Source organism: Palaemon carinicauda, chromosome 5, assembly GCF_036898095.1.
Source record: "Palaemon carinicauda isolate YSFRI2023 chromosome 5, ASM3689809v2, whole genome shotgun sequence".
NCBI classification, from domain to species: domain Eukaryota; kingdom Metazoa; phylum Arthropoda; class Malacostraca; order Decapoda; family Palaemonidae; genus Palaemon; species Palaemon carinicauda.
The window spans coordinates 12,669,740-12,682,239 of NC_090729.1; the positions used below are offsets into that span (position 1 = coordinate 12,669,740).

At 40.8% G+C, this 12,500-nt stretch overlaps 2 pseudogenes; one reads left to right on the forward strand and one right to left on the reverse strand.

Moving 5' to 3' along the window:
* The window catches only part of LOC137640772 (piggyBac transposable element-derived protein 3-like), a 31,268-nt pseudogene extending 22,945 nt beyond the window's left edge, over positions 1 to 8,323 (reverse strand).
* The window catches only part of LOC137640773 (piggyBac transposable element-derived protein 3-like), a 10,791-nt pseudogene continuing 6,612 nt past the window's right edge, over positions 8,322 to 12,500 (forward strand).

The following is a 12,500-nucleotide window of genomic DNA, read 5'->3' on the forward strand; positions in this document are numbered from 1 at the left end:
ATGGATGAGATGAAACAAATGAAAACGAGGGTTTTTTACCAAGGGAAATAAAATTCATCCAAGTCCTGGACATGACAACAGGCGTCCCAGATGAACAATAACCACTCTTTTTGGTAAAACATTCACTGGTATCCATCTCTCTCTCTCTCTCTCTCTCTCTCTCTCTCTCTCTCTCTCTCTCTCTCTCTCTCTCTCTCTCTCTCTCTCTCTCTCTCTCTCTCAAAATAGAGAGACGGAGAGAGGAAGAGACTCTAGCCTTGTGTCCCAATAGGCAAGTGTAAAATTAGGCTCCACTTGCCGTTGACTTACTGTTGTACAGGATGCAGCAAAATTAGAAATTTATTTCATCACAGGGATGTTATAAATGAAAGCCTTTGGCCACTTTAAGAAAACAAATAAGATAGAAATAAAACAATTCTGCACTCATGCATTCGGTTAGATATTCCCGGGATGCGGACATGGACGAGATGAAACGCATGAAAAACAATGATTTTGGGTAAAGGAAATATAATTAATTCACGTATGTGGAGATGAAGAAGAAGAGCGAAGTAAATAAGTTGTTGAGGGAGCTACACCTGAATTCTTAGACAATTTCCTTTGAAACCTGAGTTTTTCACCGAATGGAAATGTAGTGAGAGGTTTATGAGCATTCTGTGATTTGTGGCATATATAGAAGGTTAGAGAATGACGGTGGTGCCATCTTTTGAGAGTTTTTTCCAAAAAAATTCTGCAAAATCATGTATCGTTCAACGGTACTTGAGAGAAAGGACTCTTTTTGGGTTGCAGTTTTCTGCCTACCCATCTATGGAAATTGTGAGTGATATGATATTTTCATTTATGAAATTGAATGCTAATACTATAATAGGCGTGCAGATGCTGAATAAGAATAGAGTTATCGTTAAAGTGACCCCGGAATTGTTTTCTGACATTATGAAACAATTCGAAGACAAAGAAATTAGTTCTGAGAAATGTGGACAGGTAAAATTTTTTAATTTAGATTCCGCTGTTACATATGTGTCTATAAGGTATGCTACATTTGAACTTGAAGACGAAATATAAAATTCAGTATTATCAAAGTATGGAAAAGTAAAAGGAATAAGACATAACATATATGTTGAGGGCCCACTAAAAGGTTACTTGATAGGAGTAGGGACAGCAAAAATGAGATTAATTGAATTCCTTTTCTGGTCAGGGGCCATGTCAGGGAAATCATCCTCGCTAAACGAAGGTCTCGTACCTTCTAATGTACAACCTTTTACCCCATGCCCAACTTCTTTGCACCTAAAACATGTTTGTTGTTGCCTAATATGCAACACAGTTAGTGTGCACCCCATTTTTGTGATATTTGAGGGAATGTTTTCTTTTAAAACAAAAACAAACAATAATAGTGAGACTACGCAACGGTATCTGACAAAGACAACACTTTGGATAAAGAAACTTTTATTCAGCCTAAGCCAGTTCTGGAAAAAGAAAATGTCGAAACAAATGAAAGTTTTGATTATTTAAGGAAAGAACCTTTCAAGAAAGGATCAGAAAATGATGATGGAAAATGTTTGGCTGACAGTGACGAGGAAATAATTAATCAAACCGAGGAACATGGATTATCACAAGAAATAGGAACCAGTGCAATAAAAACTGCAACAATCTAGGCGGAGGTTCACCAGGTAAGGATTAAAAGTGACGAATTGGCAGAAAATTTTAACACCGACAAAGGAACAGAAAACTGGTATACAAAACAAGATGGTGCCAATAAACTGAAGATAACTTTAGAAAAGGATCAGACCTGGAAGATGGATGTGTATCATACGAATCCATCATCGGATAACGAATCGGAAAAATGACCAAAGAAGCATAAAGCAAGTGAATTTTAGTCCTTTGTTGTTAATGTATGTTTATTTTCCAACATGCAAAGTTTCCTATAGCCAAATTAACTGACATTGCCTTATATGCTCCCTTCTCATTTCAAATTTCATAGCATAATGGAAAACTGTTTTGTGTTGGAGCTTTGTAAAGAGAATTTTCTTAATTTGAAGCTATGAGTATTCTTTTTTACTTAAAGAGGTGTATATTCCCAAAGTCATATTATTGTTGTCTTTGGCCATAGTGTCTTTCATGCATATAATAAACGCCAGTTATAAACCTTTTTCCTTTCAATTTGAGAATAAACACGTTAATATGTTCTGTGACAGTTTTTTTTCAAATGGAAACTGCATTGCATGACATCGACCTTTTAGCGACAAAATTTAACAACCAGATTATAAGGTTACAATTTATTCATCTAATTAGAACATTTTGAAATTAAGAGTGTTTTATCTTGCAAAAAAAAAATTATAAATATGTATACCTAAATAGTGTTTGATAAATATAGTATGTTTCCATGAGTGCAGCAACAAGGTGACTGACCGTTCCTTCTCCCGTTTGTTCAACCCACGGTCCAGATATATATATATATATATATATATATATATATATATATATATATATATATATATATATATATATATATATAGACCTTGGTTCAACCGTTAATCAAGTTAAGCTTAACTGACGCAATGAGTTTGGGAAACTCAAATTTGACCAAAGTTTAATTGGCTACACTCGGAGTAGGAACAAACTTTTGATCACAGATGTAACATAAATTTATTTCTAAAGCAATTAATGCTACTTATAGGAATTAAATTTGAAATAGACTGAATAGTGAAAGCCATATAAGTCCAGCAAAACATTAACTCAATAGTCTATGTTTTTGGAAGTATAGTTCTTTTCTAAGGTATTAAAACTATTGGGAGCCTCACTTCACTCCGCATCCTCTACATGTATGAACATAATAAAACATTAAACTGCATTACACCGCACCGCGCCGGTTGACGCCATGTTTATTTTTCCAATAAATCATTCTTTTAAAAAGCAGTATGATACAAAATTACATATTCCAATAACTTCTAGAAACTTTTGTATTGGTATAGCACTGCATTTCTGAAAAAAAATATGAACCTAAAATCATTCAAATTGATATTTAAGCCTCCTCTGCCGCCCAGGGAAATCCATGAATAATAAAAAAAAAAAAAATCATCTCCAGTTTAAAAAAAAAAAAGAATATGGAAACCTGTTAATTCTAGGTATAAACCAAATTTGAGTGGTGGAACCTCACTTATGTACTACTACTACTACTACTACTACTACTAGTACTACTACTACTACTACTACTACTAATAATAATAATAATAAGAATAATAATTAATAATTAATAATAAATTGATAATAATAATAATGATAATAATAACAATTAATAATAATAATAATAATAATAATAATAATAATAATAATAATAATAATAATAATAATAATAATAAATTAGACTTGCTCAGGTTGGCGTGCGCTAGAAAGTAACCCACTTTGTGAATACCTCTTGAAACATCGAATATGTTTTACCCCGCACTAAAATCCCACTAGCCACTACCTACATAACAACCGAACTTTAGTAACAAGACACTAAGATCTGCTTTCATGTCGTTAGGACAATTATTTTTCGCTATACTTCATAACGCGAAAAAATTCTATTCTCTCAAATTTTGGAAACTACAAAGGGGAAGTGTTAAAACTTTGTTTCTTCCTTATATGTAATTGTACTGTAATAATTTCCCAGTACCTTACATTACATGACACCTATTTTTTTCTTCTTCTTTTTGAGGGAATCTGAAGGGTATCCTCATTTCTAGTATGTAGCGGAACGTTTTATTTGTTCACCGAACATCAATACACAATTCCTATTATTATTATTATTATTATTACCAACTAAGCTACAAGCCTATTTGGGAAAGCAATATACTATACTCCAAATGGCTTCAAGGGGGAAAATAGGCCAGTGAGGAAAGGAAACAAGAAAACAAATAAACTATACGAAGAGTAATAAACAATTAAAATAGAATTCTATAAAAACAGTAACAACATTAAATCAGATCTTTCATATATAAATTATAGCAAAAAGACTTATGTCACCCTGTTCAACATAAAACAATTTGCTGCAACTTTCAACTTTCCAAGTTCTAACGATTCAACTGCTCGATTCGGAAAATCATTACACAATCTGGTCATTGCTGGAATAAAAGTTCTAGAATACTGTGCAGCATTGAGCTTCATAATGGAGAATGCCCTACTATTAAAATAACCTTCATACTTAGTATTACCAACATGATGTTACTGTCCGGGATGATGTTAATGTAAAGTATAATAAGAAGTATGAAAAATCTTATGCCACATGCATAACGAAGTAATTGAACGACGTGTGCCAGATATTAATATCTAGATCGGGATTAGTATATGTAGACTGTAGGTTCTGTCCAACTAATTAATATGAGAATAAGCAGCTGAAGGCCAGACTGGAGAACAATACTCAAAACAAGCTAGAAAGAAATAATTAAAACAATTCGTCAGCTTTAAATACTTTCTCAATAATCCGTTTTTTTTTTGCAATTGAAGAAGAGACAAAACTAACGATTTTCTCAAAATTAAATGTGCCGTCGAAAATCACACCTAAAATTTTAAAAGGGTCATACAGAGTTAAAGAATCATTATCATTATCCTTGACCTATTTGAAATCATAATTTGAGTTTTATTAGGATTCAGTTTCATGTCCCATGATTTGCACCTTGAACTAATTTCAGCTATATCTCTTTTGAGGGACTCAATAACCCCAGATTTATATTCTGGAGATGGAATGATGCAAAGAGAGTAGGATCCTCTGCATATGAAACGAGCTTGTTTTCTAGGCCAAACCACATGTCATGTGTATATAGTATGAAATGTAATGGGTCAAGAACACTATTCTGAGGAACACCAGCTATCATATTCTTATAATCAGTATGGTCTCCAACAACTCTTTGCGATCTATTACTTAAAAACTTTATACTGATACTAAAAAGAGACCGACCCACTCCCAACTGCATGAGTTTGAAGACAATGGCCTCATGATTAACACGGTCAAAGGTAGCACTGAAATCAAGGCCAGTCATACGACCTTCCTGACCACAATCAAGGGATTTCAGTACAGCATTGGAAGCTGTAAGAAAGGTATCTTATGCTCCAAGGCCTTTACGACAAACCAAATGACAAACTAGGGAACAGATGAATACATCCTGCAAACTTATTAGAGATTTAGCCAAAAGACATTAAAAAACTACAGATAATATGGGAGCAATGAAAATTAAGCGATATTCAGGTGGACTTCAGCTGCCACAAACACATTTACATAATAACGTAACATTACCAATTCTCCAGAAAATGCTGAAAGGTTCTCTTATTGGTAACTTGCGCAAAATAACAAATAACTTTATAGTCAAGATATCTACAGTCTTATTAGAAAAAAAATACCATCTATGTCTACACCTCCATAAGCATCTAGATCTATCACGAAAGCTCTAATTTCATGAGATCGAAGAGCTAAGCTAGATAGTTTTACCTCAAAAAAAAAAAAAAAAAAAAAAAAAAAAAAACATTGAATTGAGGGAGATCAAGATTCTCCTAACTGCCTACTGTCAAGCTCAGCCAGAAGGGTTGCCTTTACCTTTGGGCAGTGAATGAGAATCATCTGGTTCTATTAAAGGAGGAACTGTTGCGTCTACACCAATGAGTGCAAGTTTAAGGGTAGCCTAAATCTTGTTGAAATATTTGCAAAGTGCAGGTGTCTAAATGTATATCGAATAAATCTGTATTTCTTGAAAAAGAAAGCCTAAATATAATAAGTATTTTTTTTCTTTTTTATTTACCATCACCCATAAATGAAAAAAAAACCTTCTAACCGACCATAACCCTTTACGATACAGTAGCTATCACACCACACCCCTTTTGCTAAACTTTAGCTTTCTCGACGACGGAAAATGTTTGAGATGAGGAGAGCTCCCAACAGCTCCCTTTATCCAGCTTAATGGTACCATTAACCTTCATAAGCGTCTTCATCAGGATTTTGCCAGCACCACCATTAGGATTATGGAATCGGGTTTGGGAGGCAAAGCGATATGTTTCTTCATTATCCAAATTAGAGAAATTTACACAAGAACTGGAAGGTGAAAATTAAAGGACCTCTCTCTCTCTCTCTTCTCTCTCTCTCTCTCTCTCTCTCTCTCTCTCTCTCTCTCTCTCTCTCTCTCTCTCTCTCTCTCTCTATTACCCATACAGATAGTTTACAAAACTTTTCTTTATATGTTAAGTAATCTAACAATGTTGCACCAAAACAAAAAAATTATTGAACCCTAAACTTCCCTACCTATCAAAATGCGATGAAAGATTCCCGAAAAAGAAAATGAAATATATAATTCTCTAAGTACTTTATCAGGTTAGTCACCTATAGGGAAATGTCTTGAAACGAGGTACAGTTTCATATCAAATATAAGAATAACTAATAATGGAGGCAACAGTTGATATGACGTTTCGTTACCATGATTCAATGTGTTATTCTTGAAATATTCCATATCATTTTTTTCTGAATTATAATCACACATGAAACTGAACGAGCAAAAGAGGCCACTTCTATTCAAAATATCTCTTTACCTATGTCATTTGAACAGAAATATCCTTATTGGAACATATGGTCATCAGTACAAAAAGAGTAGTACCCTAATATTTGCTACATATTGATTTACAGATGCCATCTTTTTGACACTATTGAAAACCTCTCTTATGCAACTCCCTTTACCTTGTTGAATAATGATCGACTACCTTTGAGATATCTCTTTCATTTAGATTCGGAAAGAAAACATTCTATTACATGGATAAGATAGGTCAAGTCATAAATGTAAATAGAATATTAGAATGCGCCGTAAACATCTCCATATAATTTCACTACCACCTTCAATTGATATAGGTTCCAATATATCAGCTAAAATATCTCTTATCAAAATCATGCAGAGCTTAAAACAACACTTAATAGTAAGTCACCGGTGAAAGGTTAGAGTCGGCCACAAAATTAGCATTCTCTTGTAGTTACCATATTAACTTTCGTTGAAGTAAAGTCACCTGTTATACAGTTCTTCTTCTTTACTTTATATTTTGTTTATTATTTTGTGATAAATTTTCCTGAAAAAAAAAAATTGGAAAAATTGTTAAAGAAGTTCTTTGAAGTCTCTATAAACTTTTATATATTACGAAATGTGACAATTACTACGAGTTGACGATTTCTATTTTTTAAACATATTAAGATTTTTTCATTCATAATCTCTTGTATCATTCATTACTTCTTCTTTTGGTGCAGTTAGTTATAATTACTGAATTATGTTAATAACATCATTATGAGGTTGTAAGGACAGTGAGACAAGCGTCACCAAGATCAATTGATACTTTATTCGAATGTGCACGGAAGTATATTACAAGGTGCGGACGGAAAGGTAGGATGACGTTGGCGCCAAATCAGATTGAAGTGCCCGCCAAAATATATGTGTTTTCTTACACTTACAAATATATGAATTATGGGTTAACAGAAAGATGTTATGAAACGATACATATATCAAAATGTAGCTCTGGTAGAGCTGAATATATATATACATAGGAAACCACAGTGTGGCGAAGAGAGAATTTAAATAAATAAGTAGTTTGTCGATTTTCTGGACAACGAAGGGATCGGTGTCCTTACAAGTACCCCCCCCCCCCCAAGACATCGGGCGGCGTAGAGGGCTGATGATCAATCTTCGTATCTTTTCGAGCGTCGGAGGGTTCCTCTTGTTTTTGAACGGAGGAGCGCGCTGGCGGTCGGTGTAAGGATCTCTTCCTCTTGTCGTCATTTGATGATTTTTCTTTCGTTGGGCAGCTTGTTTTGAGGCGGAACTCTGGGTCTGCCAGGTCCAGCGGAGGCGGTGTCGCTTCCTTCGAGAAACGCTGGTTTCACGCGGTCTATTGAGACCCAGTCCTCTTGGCCATGGACGTCGAGAAGGAAGGCTTTTGTTTTCTTTTTAATTACCCGGTAGGGACCTCGATAAGGTCTAGTCAGTGGTTGTCGATGAGCGTCGACACGGACGAAAACGTACCTGCAGTCATCCAGGCTTTTTGGCTTTAAGTGCTTGGTTCTGTCCTGGTAAGTTTTGACACACGTCCTGAACTTCCTGGTGATGTCCCTTAGGTGATCCAGCTGCGTGTCGTCGGTCGATGAGGGAAAGAATTCGCCAGGAACTGCGAGCGCTTCCCCGTAAACCTTTTCGGCGGGCGAAGGTTCGCCGTCTGCGCGAGGGGCGGTGCGAAGGCCGAGGAGTACCCAAGGAAGTCGTGATTTCCAGTCCCCGTCGGTGCAGCTCGCCATCAGGGACGCCTTGAGGGCGCAGTGAGTTCTTCCGACCATGCCGTTTGCCGCGGGGTTGTATGCCGTGGTGCTGTGGAGCGTCGTCCCCATCAGGTTCGCCAAAGCGAGCCATATTTCTGAGAGGAAAGCGGGGCCTCTGTCAGTCGTGATGTCGTCAGGAACGCCAAACCTGCTCACCCAGCTTGACAGGAGGGCTTCGGCACATGCTTGAGTCATAGCTTCGGTCATCGGCGATGCCTCCAACCACCTCGTGGAGCTATCGATGATTGTAAGTAGGTAGCGAGCAGATCCAGAAGGGGGCAATGGTCCCATGACGTCGATGTGTATATGGCCGAAACGTCTTTTTGGCTGGGGAAAATCGCCTACCCCCGATTCGGTGTGACGGCTGACCTTCCTTGACTGGCAGTTGATGCATGACTTCGCCCATTCCCGGGCGTCCTTTTTTATCCCTGGCCAGACAAACTTTTCAGACAGAAGGCGAGCGGTGGTGCGTCCTGAGGGGTGCGAAAGTCCATGGATGATATCGAATATTTTCCTTCTGCAGGAGGCTGGTACCCAGGGACGTGGGCGGCCCGTGCTGGTGTCGCAAAGAATAGTTACTCCTGCTGGTCTGAGGGGAATCGCACTTATCTTGAGCGCGGATGGCTCCGTCAGGTGATCCTGTGCTTCTCGGTCGGTGCGTTGTTCGGTTGCGAGATTGGCGTAGTCGATTCCCAGGTGGATCGCGTCAATTTCAATCCTTGAAAGGGCGTCCGCGACTGGGTTTTTCTTTCCTGGGACGTAACGTATGGTGCACCCGAATTCGGCGATTGATGCGAGATGACGTTGTTGTCGGGAGGACCATGCGTCCGTCGATTTCGTGAAGGCGTGTACGAGGGGTTGATGGTCCGTCGCGATTGTGAAAGGGGTACCCTCCAAGATGTGCCTGAAGTGGCGGACGGCGAGGTAGACGGCGAGGAGTTCCCTATCGAAGGTGCTGTATCTTGTTTCGGCGGGTTTCAATTTCTTGCTGAAGAATGCCAGCGGTCGAAAAGAACCATCGACGAGTTGCTCAAGCACAGCCCCGCAGGCGACGTTGCTGGCGTCGGTCGTTAGTCGCAGGGGCGCGTTGTTGTCGAAATGAGCCAGGGTGGTGGCATTCGCAAGGGCATCCTTCGTCCGAGCGAATGCCTGTTGCTGGGGCAAACCCCACTCGAGTTTTTTTGCTTTTCCTTTCAGGACGTCGTCGAGGGGTGACAGGGTTTGTGCGATGTTGGGGATGAAGCGCCTGTAGTAATTGACCATTCCCAAGAACTCCTGAAGTTGGCGGATGGTCGTAGGCATTGGGAACTTCCTGATGGCGTCGACCTTGGTTGTCATGGGTTTTACCCCGCGCGAGGATACGCGGTGACAAAGGAAATCCACTCCCTCCGCACCGAACGTGCATTTGTCGAAGTCTACGACTAGGCCGTTCTCTTGTAGGCGCTTTAGGACGGTGCGGACGTGTCCCCGGTGTTCCTCCTTGGTTTTCGAGAATATCAGGATGTCGTCGACGTAGCAGACGCAGAAAGGTAGGTCACCCAGAATGCTATCCATTAGTCGTTGGAAGGTCGCCCCGGCGTTGCGTAGACCGAAGGTTGAGTATGCGAAGGTGTAGGATCCGAACGGCGTTACAATGGCAGTTCTCGGGATATCTTCCGGGAATACGGGGACCTGGAAGTAAGACTTGAGGAGGTCCCTTTTGGTAAAAAACTTTGCGCCGTGCAACGTGTTCGTTAGGTCCTGCATGTTGGGCAGCGGGTAATGATCGGGCGTTGTGATGAGGTTGAGGCGCCTGTAGTCACCGCAAGGTCTCCAGGACCCGTCCGGCTTTTTAACCATGTGCAGGGGTGATGCCCAGGGGCTCGATGCTTTCTTACAGATACCCATGCGTTCCATGTCCTCGAAGGCGCGTTTGGCACCCTTCAGTTTCTGAGGCGGGAGGCGGCGGAATTTGGCGTGAGAGGGAGTTGTGATGTGGTGGTAGATACCATGCTTGGACGGGGAACCTGGCGAGTGTCGGAGCTCGGGCTTGAAAACTTCGGGAAACTCTCGTAGGAGGTCGGCGTAGGGGTGCGTCGTTACGGCGGATACGGACATTGTTGCAGGGCCGTGTTCTAGGGCGCGAGACTGGCAGGTTCCCGTGTCGATGAGACGTCTGTTAGCGACATCGACGAGGAGTCCATGGTGGGCGAGGAAATCCGCACCGAGGAGGGGGCGATTGACGTCGGCGATAGCGAAGGGCCAAGAATACGAACGGCCCATGATAGATATCTTGAGGGTCTTGATCCCATAGCACCGTATGGGAGATCCGTTGGCGGCGATGAGTGAGGGAGCGTTTTTGTCGGGACCACGGTCTAGGTGGGACTTCGAAGGAGGGAACGTTGACTGCATTGCGCCGGTGTCCACCATGAGTCTACGGTTGGAAATGGTATCGAGGATACAAAAACCAATCTTGTTTTGGTTAACTGCGGTGGGATGGTGGCAGGTGGATGCTTCTGGCGTCGTCTTCTAGGGAAACTGCATAGTGCTCTACATTTCTTGGCGTCACTGCCGAACTGTTGGTGGTAGAAGCACCATGCCGGGTTAGGCCTAGGGTTCGGTCGCGTCGGTTGCGGTGGTTTCTCTCTTGATAGAATGTTGATCTCGTCGTCCTCAAGGGCCATTGCCGAGGAGTCTATGGAAGAGCAGCTGCGGAAGGAGGAGAACGGAGGCGGTGTTGACGATGATGTTCCGAGGCGAGATGCTTTGGAGGCCTCGTGGAGCTTCTGAGCCTTCGACAGGAGTTCGTTCTTCGGGAGCTTGTCGGTGTCTGTCAATTGGGCCCGTACGTCCTGTGGTAGGCGTCGAAGAAAGATTTCGCGAGATAAGCTAATCTCACGTCGTCGGCTGTTGCTGTCTGTTTCGGGGAGCATAAGCAGACCGTTTAGCTCGTCCCACGCCTCGACAGGAGATGTGTCACCCATGGGCTTGCCGGCGAGGTCCAGTACTTTCTGTGCCCTTGCTGAGACAGAGAGGGAGTAGATACCGATGAGTTTCGTTCTCAGGTCGTCGTATGAAACTTGGCCGGCCTGGGCGTCGAGCCATGGGGAAATTTTGTCGAATACTTCTTCAGGTATGGAGGTGAGAACGATGTCAGCCTTGGCGCAGGAGTCGCTGAGTCTAGCGACGCGGAAGAGTACGTCCGCTCTCAGGAACCAGGAAGCGGTGTTATGTTGAGAAAAGGGCGGCAGTTTGACTTTGGGCGTGGAGGCGAGGCCGTTGGGTGCGATGGGCGTGTTGCTTCCTGCATCGTGGCCAGACGACGAGTCGGCGAAGAGGTGAGAAGTTGATATGTCGGTTAAGCTCATCCTACTGCCTTACGTTCACCGAAGTGTGGGAGAACCAAAGGCAGGCTCGTGCCTAAGGTAACGGAGTATGTAGAAGGTAGCACGGCAGTAATAAGTCCGTTAATGGCAAAGCCAAAACCGCTGATGCTACTTTCAACTCCGGGGTCACCAGTTGTGAGGACAGTGAGACAAGCGTCACCAAGATCAACTGATACTTTATTCGAATGTGCATGGAAGTATATTACAAGGTGCGGACGGAAAAGTAGGATGACGTTGGCGCCAAATCAGATTGAAGTGCCCGCCAAAATATATGTTTTCTTACACTTACAAATATATGAATTATGGGTTAAGAGAAACATGTTATGAAACGATACATATATCAAAATGTAGCTCTGGTAGAGCGGAATATATATACATAGGAAACCACAGTGTGGCGAAGAGAGAATTTAAATAAATAAGTAGTTTGTCGATTTTCTGGACGACGAAGGGATCGGTGTCCTTACAAGGTCAGTACTTAATACATTAGATAAGTTCAAAAATTATCTGCCTACGTTTATTTAGAAAAAATAACCTTAAATTGACTAGGGAATTAGAATATTTTCAGTATACTTTGATCAAAATAATTTCTGATGAAATAGTGATTACAGGTAAACATGGAATGATGGTAGTAACGAAAAGAGAGAGAGAAAAAAAAGGACTTTACGGTGAATATGTTTATATCCAGAGCATAAACAAAATTCCAACTATTGGAATAACGATCACGAACTAGAAATGTGTCTAATTAAAGAAGCACAATTTTAGAAATAAAAAATAATACAAATGGGTTCAGAACATAATTTTTTTTGTTTTGTTTTAGTTACACCAGAAAC